This window comes from Papio anubis, chromosome 5 (assembly GCF_008728515.1).
Source record: "Papio anubis isolate 15944 chromosome 5, Panubis1.0, whole genome shotgun sequence".
NCBI classification, from domain to species: domain Eukaryota; kingdom Metazoa; phylum Chordata; class Mammalia; order Primates; family Cercopithecidae; genus Papio; species Papio anubis.
Window position 1 is genome coordinate 161,833,330 of NC_044980.1, and position 17,070 is coordinate 161,850,399.

General features: G+C 44.7%; 1 protein-coding gene and 1 long non-coding RNA gene across 4 annotated transcripts in view; both read right to left on the reverse strand.

Moving 5' to 3' along the window:
• LOC110743575 overlaps window positions 1–6,331 on the reverse strand; it is a 62,659-nt gene extending 56,328 nt beyond the window's left edge. The window contains exon 1 of the long non-coding RNA XR_002522865.2: window positions 5,886–6,331. This is a non-coding gene — a long non-coding RNA (uncharacterized LOC110743575). The remainder of the gene's footprint in view (window positions 1–5,885) is intronic.
• The window catches only part of SLIT3 (slit guidance ligand 3), a 636,360-nt gene that overhangs the window by 507,668 nt on the left and 111,622 nt on the right, over window positions 1–17,070 (reverse strand). The window lies entirely within an intron of this gene.

Here is a 17,070-nt window from a genome sequence, read left to right on the forward strand (position 1 = left end):
TTTCACGTCTTAGAAATTCACAGTGCATATTAACATGGTAAATACCCTGAGAAGTCCTGCAATCAAGAAGCCTTCCATACTTCCTTTAGCACAACATTTTCTGAATTTATTTGACCAGGATCCTTTTGTTGCTGAACACCCATTAAAATGGACGCATTTGGGAAACGCACATCTAGACATTTGGGAAGCTGATGTTCACATTCGCCGCCTCAAATACCTCTGAGGTAATGAATTCCATAAAATCGACATCTGCTCTTACAGCACAACTTCCCATTCATGCATTTTTTCCATTTTTTTAAAAAAATATTTTAGCACTGTACTAAACCCTGCTAATAAAAAATAAAAATACAATTCCCTGCTCACAAGTAGCTCATAGTATGGTGGGGAAGGCAGTTAAAGCACCAGTCTCAGAGTTGGAGTACGACTGATGCTCAATAATAGTTTGCCCGGGAAGCTAGAGATAGAGGATGTCTTTCTAATAAATAAGACCAGCGAAGTCTGGGAGGGCTTCCTAGAGGAGAGATGAGCAATGAATTTTAAAGAACGAGATTCAGCCTGTAATCCCAGCACTTTGAAAGGCCCAGGGGTGTAGATACCCTGAGGTCAGGAGTTCGAGACCAGGCTGACCAACATGGTGAAATCCCGTTTCTACTAAAAATACAAAATTAGCCGGGTGTGGTGGCACATGCCTATATAATCCCAGCTACCTGGGAGGTTGAGGCAGGATAATTGCTTGAACCCAGGAGGCGGAGGTTACAGTGAGCTGAGATCGCGTCTTTGCACTCCAGTATGGGCAACAAGAGCGAAACGCCATCTCAAAAACAACAAAGAATGAGATTCAGTTGGATAGCGGAAAGTGAGAGGATGGTTCCAGGTATGAATGAGAAGGCAGAGATAAGATGCAGAGAAGAGAAAACATGGTAACTGAACGGCAAAAGGCTAGAACTGAAAGGAGTATGTAACGAGTGAAAGCTGGAGGGAAAGGAAGAGGTGAAATCTAGAATTCCATCGAGTCCCTTGATTGTCCTATAGTCTTGCCAAGCTTCAAGGATGCTGTCTCCTAGATCTGAAAACAAGGGCACGCCCTTCCTGAGTGCACATTCCTTCCTCACATTATTTTCCCAGTCTTATGATTTCAAATGTTCTAACCCGGGCAGTTACCACAGCAGTCTTGACATCTCCTCCACTGTATTAAATGCCTATCTGTAGCTCCCTGAGGTCGTTCCTGAGAATAGCTGCAGATGTGTTTTCCCTGTTTTCAGAGGACAAGGGAATTAAGTTGTATGGCACTCTGGGCCTGACTTTGGGCTTGAAGAAGTCTGGCATTCTGGATAGAAGGCTGACTGTCATATTTTGCATGCATCCTGCTCAGAGCTCCTGCTGGCTGAGGTGTGTTTGCTCCAGTCTCTGTATGCCTAGAATCCATCTCCCTTTCTTTAGTAACCAAAGGTGGGCATGTGATGCTCACTCGGCTCATCCAAGACCCCAGGCCCCATTCACAGTGAAGCGTCTAGGGAAAGGCATGCGGCTCAAGCCAGGCCCAACAGGAGTCCTTCCCTGAGGGTTTTCTGGTACAAACAGTAGAGAAGACTCTTCTCTGGTTACAAACCTGTAAGGATATGGTGCCAGTCTGCCAGGGCTCCATCACGAAGGCACCTGAAAGAAGCTGCAAGATGCAGAGGTGAGATTTGGATGGAGACAAGACCTAGTGGGCTCTGAGCCTGGAGTCTCTCGGGCCATCCTATTTCAAGGTTCGGCACTGCCATTGTTGTTGCTTGTTGGTTCATTTTCCCTCATCCTGCATTTCTTTAATTTCTGTCAATGATAATCCTGAGAGTCCTAAAAAACCCAGTTCCTCTAGGATGGAAGTAATCAGACTCCATGAGACCACACACGGCCCCTGCGATAATTCCTAGAGTTTCTTTCCAGGCAGCTGGGGTGACATTAGAAAGGTAGTGGAAGTGAAGAGAGCATCTCTCCTTCTCAGAGTGAAGACAGAGCATCTGATATGTACAATCAGCTTCCAAGTTGGAAAGACTCTTGTTCTGGTTTTGTCTTCATCTCTTAACTCTTAGATCACAAGTTCTTTAAACTCTTTCCCTTGACATCAAATGGGATACCACTAATACCCTCCCTCATAGGGTTGGGAAGATAAATTGAGGATGCTGGAGAAAGAACCTGCCCAGCACATAGTATAGTACAAAACACTGCTAATTTTCTTTCATTTTAAGTTCTACTGAAGGCCAACTCATCAGTACGTCACAATCTATGAAAAATCCAGGAGAGGAGCTATCTGAGCTAAGAGCTTTTCCAGTGTGATCAAAAGAAAAAAAAAGTGACAGCCTGTCCTCACCTGTCCCCCCTGCATATTTCCAGATCTCTCTCTCTCTGCTCTTTAACCCATGGAGCTGAAGCTCAACAAAGACGAATGATTAAAAAAAAAAAAAAATCTTCCTCTTAAATGCAACTCCCTTTGACATGCATATGATGAAAATACCCTTCGCTCTTTTCACAACTGTTTGGCTGTTCTTGGCTCCTGACTGTGTGTTCCATAAATGTATGTTCATTTTAGATGGCAAATGCCTCAAAGGCAGAAGGTGGGTCTGCAGATCCCACTTCCTGCAGAGCTCAGAGGAATACCGTAGACAATGAACAATGACGGCCGTGATGGAAAGCTTGGGTCTGTGTCTTAGTCATGGGAAGAAGGAACAAAATGAAGGGCCAGATGAGCTCTTAATATGAGTCAGAAAATAGACTGATGCTTACAATACACCATTATCCTTGACTATCTCCACAACTCTGGCAGTTGCTATATCCATTTATGCAGTGAATACTGAGGCTCAGAAAAACAAAATTATGTGCCTATGTGGTGGAGGTGGGATACGGTAGTCTGACTTCATATCTGTTCTGTGGTTTCCCCTCTTCCCACTCCTAGTACACAGAACAGTTAATGGGTTAGGCAGATTGGGTTATCAGTGCCACCATCGAAATTTTAGCTTGAGCAAATTATTTATCATCTCTGAGCCCCATTTCCTCTATAATAAATGAAATGGTAATACCCATTTCCCAGGATAATTATGAAGATTAAATGAGATTCTGAAGATGATGGCATTTAAAGCCCCTGGTGCTTTGTAAGCGTTCAACAAATGATAGTTGCTGCTACGTGGTTGTGTTATTGACTATCATTTCCACTACATCTTCTCGTCTTCCTAGGTTCACAGCCCAATGACTATTTTGCAAGAGATATTTTGGTCCCTGTTTTCACCCTGAGATGTCTGTGGCTTCCACAGACAAGCTGGTAACACCTGCAGGCCTTTCCTGCACACCACCTTTCCTACACCCGGTTCTAAAGTTCAGGGCAACAGAATCTGGCCCCAGGCTACCCCAAAGCCTAGAGAACCGCTCCTGCAGGGTGTGAGAGCCACAACTATGTTTCCATGTTGGCTGCAGCAGGGCTGGTGACTTCCACGTCCCCCATAAGGAAGCCAGATGGACCTTGCTCTCTCTCCAGCAGTCAGCACTGCTCAGGCAGCAAAGGCCATGAAGTAAGCTCTTTATCACCCAGGGCTGCTTCTCTTTGGCTTTTCTGTAGTTGTTTGATAAACATTTGTAATGTTTCCCAACAGCTAAAGTACTTCCGGGCCTACTCCACCACCAGGCCCACAGTGAGTGCAGATTGAAGGAAACCAAGTCTCCCCCCACTCCTCCCCTTGCTTTCAGTGCCTCTGCCTTGGCTGCTCACATGTCTCTTCTCAGCAGCTCCTTTGCAGAGAGAGGGAAGGCCTGGATAAGTTCTCCCCAAGAAGGCCAATGCCTTCTTCCTTCTTTTTCTCAGGAAACAGCGAGGTTTACCTGAAAGAAGGTAGAATTTAAAGGCTGACAGGCAAGGTATGAATGCCAGGTCTGCGATTTCTTCGCTGAATGAGCTTGCCTAAAACACCTTTCAGAGTCTCGATTTTCTCTTCCGTCAAATGGGTTTCTAATACTAGCCACCAGACTGTGGAGAAAAGATGCAATGAATAGAGGCGGAAGCAATACAGACTAAGTGACTGCCATCCTAGATCCTTTCAAATTTCCTTGCTATGGCATTGAATTGTTTGAAAGACATTAAGAGGAGTGATCTAAATTAATCCTTCCATTTCCATATAAAATATTTGACAATTTTTTTTCTGGTAGAATAAGGATCAGAGATCAGCAACATTTTTCTGTAAAGGGCCAGATTAGAAATATTTTCCACTTTGGGGGCTGTATAGTCTCAGTCACAACTATGTAACTTTGCCCTGTAGCACAGAAGGGGCCATATATCATATGTAAATGAATAGGTGTGACAGCGTTCCGATAAAACTTTATTTACAATAGCAGGTGGCAGTGGGCTGGACTGGCTCACAGGCTGCAGTCTGCCTAGCCTTGGGTTTGGAGCTGGTGAAGAGCATGCCCCTGGCCAAGCAAAGCAGAGGGCCAACCTCCCTCTCTCTGCCAGCACCCTCTTAGAAATCCACCTCGGGGGCTCCAGAGGCAGAGCCCATGCAAGCCACTGAAATCCCCCCTCTGCCTTTGAGAACTGGAGGTTTAGATTTATGGGCATGACAATTTGTTTCACATAATTCTGTCAGTAATTACATCGACTTCCACCAGCAGCCATTAGGTAAATGATTTGGCCCTTTCCCCTGAGTAATATTTTCCCCCACTGAAATAAATGGAGGGTGCATTTCTCTCCCATAAGTTAAGCATATTATTTGCCTCATCACACAAGGCAAATGCAGTAGCTCTGAGCTATTAGTCTATCACTGCAGCAATCAGACGGCCAGGAGCCAGAAGTAATTTACAACAGGGAAGTAAACAGGGCCCCAGATAAATAAATAAGAGACCCGGGCTGATCTGGGGCCTGAAAAGATTAAGTAATGAGAGTATCTAACGAGAGATTTAGTGCTAAGTGAACTAGGACCAAAGCAGCATCCCATGGAGGAATGAAATTATATCACTGGAAAGAGATATTATTGAAGTCCCTCATGCTGAGCAGGGAAATCAGCACTTCTTGGGAGGGGAGGGCTACCATCATTAGCATAGCAATTTGGGACTCTTCATTGGAGTCTGGCTAATTAGCTGCAGGTAAATGAGTTATATATGGTAGGTAAGCAGGGGGCAGTGACCCTACCCACCAGGAAAGCCTGGTCAGGTCCTCAGTGGTTGTGGGATTCTAAGTACCAGGCTGGGGTCTTTTCTTAAATACAAAGGCTCCTTATAAAGGAGAAGTAGCTATCTGGGATGGAAAAGAAAATGATGCTGATACAAAGCTGATTTTAGCTTTTTAACTTCTCAAATGCCTAGAGGGTGGAGACTGGGCTCCTAATGAATTGTCTTCCCTGGAACTGCTGTGAGCTCTGGGAAGCAGTCTCTGTCACCCCCACCTCAAGGAGACTCCCTTTCTCTTCCCTTCCTTTGGATGGCACTGCCACTCTTCCTTTGGCTGGCACTGCCACTATCTCAATAGCAGGGTGGAATCTTTAGGGAGTCATCCTCCAATTTTTCCTTCTGATTGACTATTCTGTTGATTCTTTCCTTGGAATCACTCTCATGTGAGGTTTGTCCTTTCAGTTCCCTTCTTTAAGCAAAAAAGTACATCATGACAGCAACCACGTGGAGGCAGTCCTAGTGCTTTGGTAGAACCACTCACAATTTTTCTACAGGTGAGAATGGCTAATCCTTAGTTTCTGCAGCAAATCTATCACCCGTATCATCAACATCCTTTTCTTAAAAAAGTAACTGCTATCCCAGCTGGCCCAACCCAGGGAAGCGTCAATCTTTTACTTCTTGTAAGCTAAGATTCTGTCTTCTGTGATCCCCCTGTCGCTTAATGAAAAATCATGGCTAAGGTAAGCAGGTACCTTTAGGCTGTGCCCACAGCAACAAACCAGAAATCTGAGTGCTGAGGTTTGTGAGTCCTGCACTGCTCCATGCCTCCGTTTCTCCAACTGTAAAATGAGGGCATTGCTACAGAAGTTCCAGAAGGTGCCATTCAGCTCTGGCATTCTATGAAGGTGGCTTCTTACCCACTGAGCGGTTGCTGTAGAGACAAGAGCTTACACAGAGCTTGGCACAGAATGGAGAGTCACATGTGTGATCAGAGATTCTTCCAGCTGCCTTGGGAGGAGCCAGAAAAAGACTAAAACAAACCTGAGAAATACCACACCCCACCACACACACACACGACTCTTATTTTCTTTCTTTCCTTTCTATTACCATATCTCTATCTTTAGCACCCCATTCCCTGTTTAATTTTATTGTTGCTGTTATCTTTTCTTCTTTCCTCCCCTTCTTCCATTCTTCAGGTTTTCTTCCTTTCTTTCCATTCTATAACCCTTCCCCCCGACCCGATTCATTTAACAAATATATCCTCACTCATAAGACACCTCTTCTCTTTCTTATGACATGGATTAAAGATAGTGATGAAGTCAGGTTGTTCCTAACAGCAGCCTCTCTCATTGACTTTATTGCTCTTGAGCAAATAAAGAGAGTCTCAAGAGCTTACATTCTTCAGTGCAAGGTGGGTGACGGGCCCATGATTGAATGATGGTAGCTTTGCAGAAAGGAGAAGTGACAGGTAGGGATGGCGGGGGGGCAGGATGTAGGAGAAGAACCAACAGTAGGTTGGTGGTACAGCTTTATACAACACCAAGCCCGAGTGTCTCAGAGTTAGTTTGGAAAACATTAATATTTTGTTGCACCAGTGTGGTTCTGGTTCAATTATTTTAGAAGATATGGTTCATTTCAGGTCTGGACTAATTCACCAGAGGTATTTCAAACAACCTCTGGTTTAGATCTCAGATCAAGAAAAAAAAATAATTTGGAGGTTTAGGTCAATGTTCAATAAATTAGTGAAACCTATTCCTTTTTCTTTTTTTTTCCAGACCAAGGTTTGGTTTTTGTTTGAGTCTCCACAGGTTATTTTTGTAAAGCCTTCACTAAGTTGAGGCTTCCAATAGCTAGACAATCCCTTTCAATGTCTATTAGAAGTCAAAAAATCAATGAGGCCTGGAGATGAAGCCAACACAGCTTATCTTTTCATTTCACTGTATCGCAGAATATTATTCCCAGATCTTTGAAACAGCATCAAAAACAACATTCCCCTCCCCAGCTCTCAGTCTCAAGCACTGGCTCACATCTGCTTGAAGAGGATTCTAGCATGGGCTGTTTCTTTCTCTTTGGTGGGAGACCCACTGTTGGAGTATGAAATCCTCCCGCACTGGGTTAGTTTTATTCTCATTTGTGTGTGCTTGTGTGAGTGTACATAAGCATATGTGTGTGTGCGCGCGCACATGCTGTTAAATAGTCATTCCGGGCTTTTGCAGGGCAACAAGGAGAGAGCTCTGTTTGGAACAAAAGGCACCTTTGACCATATAATGAGAAGGAATAGCAGATTTTGGAGAGACCAGGTTCCTTCTCTCATTTGCTCATTTCCAGAGTGTGTAGTGAGTACCCACCATGTGCTAGATGCAGTGGTAGATGATTGACTGTAGAGTCAACAGAACAGATAAAATCCCTGCATTCAAGAAGCTTACAATCTACTAGGGGGATGAAAGAGCAAAATACAAACAAGTAAACAAATAAATGAGCAAAAAGAATTTCAGGTAGTGATAAGTGCTATGAAAAAATAGAGCAGGATCATCTTGTAGGCAGTGACCAATAAGGAAGGGGACCATGACTGCAGACAGGGTTGTTAGGAGAGGGTTCTCTGAGGAAGTGATGGCTGAGCCAGGACTTGAATTTCAGGAAGGATCTGGCCACACTGACATTTGAGGTCAGCATATTCCAGGCAGAAGGAACAGCAAAGCCAAGAAGAGAATGCAATTGTTGGAGCAACAGGAAGAAGGCTCATGATGCTTCAGTGTGGTGTACATGGGGAGGGTGGCGTGAGACGGCACTAGGACGAGTACCAGGGGGCCAGATGATGTAGTGCAGGAGCTTAGGATTTCTTCTCTCAGGACTACGTAAAGTCACTGGAACTTTTAATTGGGGGAAAGAGGAGATCCAATTTGCCTTAAAACACTAATGGCAGCTGTTCGATTGACAGTGAACAACACAGGAATAGGAGACGCAGCAGGAAGATTACTGAGGTCCTTGAAATCCAGCCAGAAGGACTGCTGGTCCACGGTGATGGCAACAGAGACAAAAGGTGGTGAACACATTGGTAATGCATGGTGAAGACAGAGATGGCAAGTTCTACCCAATATGCACATCACTCACATCAACAGCCCTCTACTCAGGGAGGAACTGGAGAACAGAATATTCCCTGGGCAACTCTGTCTTTCCCTGCTGCTTCTTTTCCAGCCCCATTAGACCTAATGATCTCCCATCCTTCACTTTTATTTAAATAAAGGAAGTGTCACACATAGGGAAAATGATCTGCAGAGAATACCATTAGCAATAGAACACCTAACAATTATTTCCTAAGATAATGTTGTTCAACAGCTACGCCCTTGAGAACTGGCGGTTGGCAACAGTCTGCTCTGAGTTCTAACATGAAATGAAAGTCCGCGAAGGTCTCAGGTGGAAGCCTGACCCATGCACATCTCTTCCAGGGAAAAGAGAGCTCTCCCTGGAGGCCAGAAAACATTTACAGGAATAATTTACTGTCTCTGACACAGATCTGCCACTATCATCTCTATGGACCAAAAACACCAATTATGAGCCAAGATGTCAAAGAGCTTCTCTCAACCATCACTGTGGCTGCCTTTCTAATCCCTAATATCTCACCATAGCATTGCCCAATAATTTGAGTTAATTTAACAGTCAGTGTCTAGCACTAAAGTGAAATTATATCTGTGAGTTGATTCAGCAGCCCAAAAAGGATTTTCATTTATTGGTCTGGGATTCTCCTATAGAGAGAAGGTTTTATGTGTGTGTGCATGGTATGTTAGGTGTATGTGCCTGTGCTTTTAACAATAAGGAGTCAGAGTGGGAGACAGATATAGGAAGAAGACTATTTGAGCAATGATATCAAGAAAACTGATGATTCTGCATTTCTCTCTAGATTGCTAACATTGGTTTTCATCTTTTAAAAAGTATTAAAGTTGGCCGGGTGCAGTGGCTCACACCTGTAATCCCAACACTTTGGGATGCTGAGGTGGGTGGATCACGAGGTCAAGAGATCGAGACCATGCTGGCCAACATGGTAAAACCCTGTCTCTACTAAAAATACAGAAAGATTAGCTGGGTGTGGTGGCACGTGCCTGTAGTCCCAGCTACTCAGGAGGCTGAGGCAGGAGAATCGCTAGAACCCGGGAGGTGGAGGTTGCAGTGAGTCAAGATCGTGCCACTGCACTCCAGCCTGGTGACAGAGCGAGATTCCATCTTAAAAAAAAAAAAAAAAAAAAAAATTATTGAAGTTAGATTTATCTGAGCATCCTGATCCACAACACAGTGTCATGAATCCCAAATGGAATGAGGCTGAGATAGAGGAGATTAGTCCTAGGTTATCCTTGTACTCTCTTCAAAATCCAGTTTTCTTCTTTAGACTGAGCATTTTTACCTCCAAAAGTCAAGATGCTCCCTTTATCTGGAGAAATGTTGGCATGATTCAACATATATTTCAATCAAAAGCTGACTCGTTGACTAAAAATTCAAGTCCAGAGCCCCAGACACACCGAGAGGCCAAACCATCAGTTCAATAGCAGGATATTCCACTTGGCCAACCGTGGGGAGAGTTTCTGGCTATGCAACAGGCAGTGCTAATCAAGGGGCGGCGGGGCACACTTCTAAGCAGGCTTCATCACCATAAGCAGGGTGAGGAGAATTAGAAAAGGAATGATGGGAAGAAAGAAACATCATGAATAAAACATTAGAATATTATTCTAAACCATGAATCAAAAACTCAGGTCCAGCACACCAAATTCAGGCAAGGAGCGTGAAATTGACTTAAATGTCTCCATTTCTATTTGGTTTGGACAGTGCTGTGTTATCATAGCTTTGCTGTTGTTAATATTGCGTCAACACTTTCATTACAGGCCTCAACCTCCAGGACTTTGTAAGTGAACTGCAAACCTTACAAATGGAATTTAATGTTCAAATCCAGGATACTGAGTCCATAGGAAAGCCAGAAGAAAGACAAAGTTACAGATGTTTTTGGTGATTTGAAATTATGCTAGAATTTGGGGCATCAAATTAAAATACTATTTGTCCCCTGGAGGGATTCCCAAATGTTGCTTGAAAATGAGAGATAATTAGGCTCTTTAGAAATGTTTCTGTTGATGCTGAATGTGGTTCAAGAACAAATATTTCAAGATTATTAGATGTGGGTACCTTTGCATCATTCAGACAACTGAAGAATGTGTGTTTGGGTTCTGCTCACCTCAAAAGGTTGTTATTTTTCTATATACAATGCAGTATTTCCCTGATATTTAATTCCATGGATAGTTTCTAACTCCAGATAAAGAGAATGAAGAACCCATGGTATGGGTGAAGGCTGGCTTCTGGTCCTCATTCTTAACAAAGAGATGACTATTTCAGCACCCTTGGTGATGCCACAAAACCCTGCCTAGGCTGGCCAACCCCACCACATGTCACAGGGTGCTGAGAGCAGCACTAGTTTTGTGCAGAAAGGGCTCAGCTGTCACAGTTTCAACTCCGCAGGTGGGTCCCAGCCAAGGAAGTCTGAGAAAGAGCCAGGTGGCAAGAAGCCCACACTTACACCCACTGGGCTCAGGTTAGACATTTCTGAGTTCTATATTCAGCATCCCAACCACCAGCACATTGGAGTGACACACACACAGTAGGTGTTCAACAATGCTTTAGTTGTCCCTGGACACACACTTCTCTTCCTAGAAATGGGGCAGGAATGTTAACAGGGAATTGACTGAGTTCCAAGTATCAGCTGGGTGTTTGTTTTATTTTTCCATTTTCCTAACTCACTATTTTCATGTGTAGTAAAGGAGAGTGTACTGATGTATGAAGGCTTTCAGCTGTAGGTGCGAGAAGGTGAGCTTGTCTTGCCATCAGCTGTTCAATGTACCACCAGGGCTAAGATTGACGAGGTTTTTCTGAAGCCCTTACACATACAACCCTTTCTCCCTACATTCCTCCTTTCCTGCAGTGAGCGATTCAGTTGGTCCTAGATTTCACCACTATCTCTAATGGTCCAGTGCTGCTCAACAAAGGTTGGTCTGATTTCCTTAAAGGATGGCTTTTCTCAGTCTGGTCCATGGCATGACTCTGGGATGATACAAATATCTTCAGAAAACCATCTTGGAAGGCCCACCAAGTAAACCAGCAAAAACCCTTACCTTCAAACCAAAGAAAATACTAAATCCATGAAATCACTTAAGCCACCCTTCCACAGAGAAGGAGATTCAAAATGTTTTATGCAGCAACCTATAAGAAACTCATTTTGTGGGATGTTTCACATTCCAGCCCATGGTTTATTCCCCCATATATCCCTGCCAGTAATATCAACCAGATGTGGCAAAGAAGTCTGTGCAGAATTGTAAAAATTACAAGCATATTCTGTAATTCCAAAGCATTGTAAAGTCACAGTTTGGTTTTCTTTCCTTCTTAAAAAAAATTTAAAAACAATTTCCAAGCTGGCAGAATGTACTTCTCAGTACAAGTATTGCCTGATCACTTTAGAAAACTCTTCTGCTGGTCCACAGGGCTGAAGAGACAAAAAACGTAAAACCCAACTCTGCCTTTGATAAATCGTAGGGAATTTAGAAAGGTCTACTTGCTAGCATGTATTTAGGTCTATAAATCTTTTTCTTTCAATGTTTCAAGTATTAATATCCTAGATCTCAGATAGGAGCATGTGCTCATATATACTCATAGGAGCATATAAGTTCAAAATACTGAACCATGAAAGCTTCATAAATTTACGATTGTTATCTCTCTCTCATTCAAGATGTGTTTTTGCATAGGAAGAACACCATAAGGTAGGGGAAAAACTCACAGGGAGTAAGAGGGTGAGAAAGTCAGAGAGACCTGGCTTCACCTCTGGTGCGTGAGTGAAACTCAAGCCCAGTTTCATCATCAGTGTAGCAGACCTAAAAACACCTTTCCTGCAGGATTCTTGGGAGGACTGAAGGAGTTGGCATCAACATAAGGTACCTAGCATACATTAGGTGCTCAAAAGATGTTTGGTTCCTTCCTTCAAAATATATAAAGTAACAGGGGCTGTATGAGATCGATGTTTCTAAAGTATGCCCCTAAGTGACACATAACAAAATCACCTAGGGTGCCTATTTATAAAGTCAAATCCCCTGGTCCATTCCAAATCGAATGAACCAGACTTCCTGGATGTGTGGCCTGGGATACAGCATTTTAACCATCGTTTCAAGAGATTTGCTTCTATATGCTAAGTTTGAAAACCAACCATAGGCTAGGTCCTTGCTCTGCTGTGGTCCTAGGCCAGCATCATCACTCGGGAATCTGTTAGAAATGCAGATCCTTAGGTCACACTCCAGACTCACACCATCAGAATTCACATTTTAACAAGATCCTTAGGTGTTCAGATACATACTAAAGTTTCAGAAGCACAGGTCTAGATTGCTATTCCCAGCTCAAAAATTCTGTAACGCAGAATCTACAAGGCCATTTAAATGTTAACCTTGTTATCAACTCTGTGGTAAGTCCACAGGCTTCTATGCTCAGCTGGACACATCCTATTGGAGGAAAGGGATGACACCTCCCAGACCTTCATCCCTGGTACTGGCTTCAGATACTACAGAGAGAATGACTCAGCACCCACCATAATCCATTCTCTGTCCACACACAGATTGAAGCAAAACCTGTCTTCAAAAGCATGACAAACCCTGGAATTGATGACATGTGCCATAAGACAAACACAAGGCTGGCCTCACTGCAGCATTCAGCGTTTGGGGGAACAGGGAGAAAAATCAGGAAATGGGGACTCAGTGTGCAAGGACATTTTCCATGAGCTTCAGGTGGTTGTGTCCCTGAAAAACATCACCCCACCTATGAGATGGTGAAGCTGGTCTTGCCATCTCTGGCCTCTGAAATCTGGGCCGGCACACAAGGGAGCAGGTCTCTGCATCCAGCTTCAGGCAGGCGGGCAGTCTCTGAAGCCCCCCACCAGCCTGATGGATTGGTTTTTCTGTTGTGCTATTATCATTTCACCACATCAGATAACAACTCCACTGGAAAATTGGGTAGTATGGTTTTTGTTTTCTCCACTGGTTTTTCACTTTTATAGCACTGTTTCACATCAATGCAGAGTTTTATAGGGACACATATTGCATGTAGTTATGTTTTAAAGTTTAGTGCTGAATTGGAAGACGAAGGTGGCTGCAAAGGGCTCTGTGAGTAGCAGAAAGCACTACCTAGAGGTGCACGGCTCCAGTCATTCAACAACTCGGAGCTCATTTAGGGCTTCATAGAGATAAAGGAGCTGGCATTCACTGAATTCGTAACTAGGCACCTGGCACTTTAGTTACTAACTTCTCAGTAGTACAGTACAGGAATCATGGTTAGGAATGTGGGCTCTGGAGTCAGGCAAGCTTGAGTTTCAACTTTGGCTCAGCCAGTTACTGGCTCTGTGACCTTGAGCAAGCTGTCTAAATCTCTAGGCCTCTGTTTCAGTCTCTCTAAAATGGGGATAATATCATGTCTACCTCTGACATCTGAGAGGGAGTGAGAGAATATAGGTGAAACGCTTCGCAGAGCACCTGACCCCTAGCAAATACACCACACACATTTGGGAACTGATCAGGGCTGAATTGCCCCTGCCCCCCACCCCCGAAAGGCTTATGTGGAAGCCCTAATCCCAATACCTCAGAACATAACCATATTGGAGATTAGGTTGTTAAAGTGGTGATCAAGTTAAAATGAGGCCAGCAGGGTGGAGTCCTAATCCAACATAACTGGTGTCCTCATAAGAAGAGGAGGAGACACCAGGGGTATGCTAGCACAGAGGCACGACCACGTGAGGCGGCAGCAGGGAAGGTGGCTATCTGCAAGCCAAGGAGAGGGGCGCCAGGAGGAACCAACCCAGCCAGCATCTTGATCTCGGACTTCTGTCCTCCAGAACTGTGAGAAAATACATTTCTGTAGTTTAAGCCACTCAGCGTGTGGTATTGTGTGATGGTAGCTGAGCAAGCTATTGTAGGAACTATGATTAGCATTCCTATTGTATAGCTAACCAACACAAGACTGAAAACAGTGAGGTCACTTGCCCAGGGTCACCAGAAGGGGGGTTTCAAACCCAGGTCTGTCTGGTTCCCAAGTTTCTGATCCTTGCTTTAATATTGGACTGCCTCAAAGAAACATGAGATCATGGTTCTGAATGCAGCTTCCAATTTGTGTGGGCTTGGAGCATGTACACATGACACCTATGATAAAAGCAGAAAATGGTGAATATGAAGAGGCAGTGCGCACCAGCCGAGATAAAAGTTCAGAGGAGGACTCAGCTCTGGGAAGCAAATTCCCTGGAAGCTGGAGTCTAGCAGCCTTGAACTAGCAGGCTAGCAGGTTTCACCATGTTGCCCAGGCTGAACTTTCTGGTGGGGAATCTGCTCTTCCATGATAACAGTGCCAGTGACTCGGGGCTAAGTTGGTTGGCCACATTGCATACAGTTTTTGAGTGCCTGGGGATTAACTTTCCAAGTCACTTGCAACTCCACTGCCCAAGTGAACGACAGCAGGTTTAGCCTCAGTGGCATTTTTTTTTTTTTTTAAAGCTGTCAAATACCTCATAGAAGGGAATGGAGAATAGATAAGCCCTCCACCTGGCTGCAAGTACAACTGCCTATGCAGCTATGGGTTTTTTGTTTGTTTGTTTGTTTTTGAGACGGAGTCTCACTTTGTCACCAGGCTGGAGGGCAGTGGCGCAATCTCAGCTCACTGCAACCTCTGCCTCCTGGGTTCAAGTGATTCTCCTGCCTCAGCCTCTGAGTAGCTGGGACTACATGCGTGCGCCACCACGCCCTGCTAATTTTGTGATTTTAGTAGAGACAGGGTTTCACCATGTTGGCCAGGATAGTCTCTATCTCTTGACCTCATGATCCACCCACCTTGGCCTCCCAAAGTGCTGGGATTATAGGCGTGAGCCACCGTGCCCGGCGGCAGCTGTAAGTTTTAAACCATTACCAAATATGGAACAGACTATTTGAACCTGAATCTGGGATAGGTGGGCCGAAAGGAGCCCCTTGGACTGCTCATCCTTATATGGCAAAGATAAACTTTTTTTCTTTCTTTTTTTTTTTTTTTTTGAGACTCGCTCTGCCACCCAGGCTGGAGTGCAGTGGCACAATCTCAGCTAAGTGCAAGCTCCACCTCCTGGGATCAAGCGATTGATCCTCACCTCAGCCTCCCGAATAGCTGGGATGACAGGCATGCACCACCATGCCCGGCTAATTTTTGAATTTTTAGTAGAGACAAGGTTTTGCCACATTGGCCAGGCTTGTCTCAAACTCCTGGCTTCAAGTGATTGGCCCGCCTCGGCCTCCCAAAGTGTTGGGATTACAGGCATGAGCCACCGCTCCCGACTGCAATGATAAATTCTTAAAAAAAAAGTTGTGAACCATGTGTCCCTCAGCCCCCATGAAAGCTCTCTAATCTGGTAAAACACAGAGGGTATATTTTGTTTGTTTGAGATGGGGTCTCACTCTGTCACCCAAGCTGGAGTACAGTGGTGTGATCTCAGCTCACTGCAACCTCTGTCTCCAGGGCTCAAGCAATCCCTGCACCTCAGCCTCCCAAGTAGCTGGGACCACAGGTGCAGGCCACCATGTCTAGCTATATTTTTGTATTTTTGGTAGAGGCGGAGTTTCACCATGTTGCCCAGGCTGGTCTCGAACTCCTGAGCTCAGACAATCCGACTGCCTTGGCCTCCCAAGCTGCTGGGATAACAGGCATGAGCCACTGCACCCAGCCATGCAGGGGATTTTAATCACTGTTTGCAACTTGCCTTCTGCTCCTTCTAAAGAATTTCTGGCAATATTAACCAGTCAGCCTTTAAATAACTAGAAATCCTTCACTGTCTCTCCCATGGGTAGGTTAAAGAAAAACCTGGAAGGGGATGGCAAAGGGAGAAACTAATAGCCTATAGGCCATGCAAGATCATGCTCCATCCTGTCCTCGCTAGATGAAGCCCAGAGAGGCCAAGTAACATGCCCAGGGCCACACAGCTTACAGGTAGAAGGGCCAGCATGACCACCCAGGTCTTCCCACTCCAAGTGCAGTGCTCATCCAACCCGCCTCTAATTTGGAGACTGGACTCCTTCCCTAGGTGCTGCAATGTTTATACCACAGAGCCCAACGCCTCAGCGTATGCACTGCTTTCATCAGCTGGCCAGTCAAGGTCAGCCGTGACCATCTTCCATGCAGTATTTACTATGTGCTTTGTTCAATGCCAATTTTTTCCCCCAGATAATTCCTATTTATCCTCACAACAACATGGAGAAGTCATTTCTACCATTGTCTATGTTACTGATGAAGAACCTGGGACAAGAGAGGTTAAGTAACTTGCCAAAGGTTTCAGGACACACAGTGGGCAGTCCCTTAACCCCTTCACTTGACTGCCTCCTCCTGTCCTCTGCTCTGGGTCAGGTGCTGCAAGGAGCCTAGAAAGAACAGAAGCCCAGTCTCCACACTTGACCATGATCTATGTCAGGATGTCAGGGGGCAAATATTTACTGAGTGACCCAAGTATGGTGGAGACCTCACTGGGCATTTTGCAGACCACAGCAATATAAGTTCAGGGCACTTCCAAGATCTGGGATTTCTGGGATTCTATGGCTCATGCTCTGTGTGTTTGAACAGCATAAGAGGACAGATACCCCGCTAATACACACATGGGTCAGATGGTACTGGCTGTGACGATGGGTACACGGAGGGTAGCCAGCAAAGTCCTAAGGGAAACCCTCAGATATATGACAGGTCCATCACCAATCCTTTTGAGCATAACTTCAGCTGCCCATGGTAGTTAGCATGGCAGTGTGGTATGCTAGAAAACATAAGGAATTGGCAGAGACCCAGATGTGTACCAAGTCCTAGTTCCATTGCATCCTAGTTATACAACTATGGGTAAGTTAGATACCCCTAAGCTTTAGAAATAGATTTAAT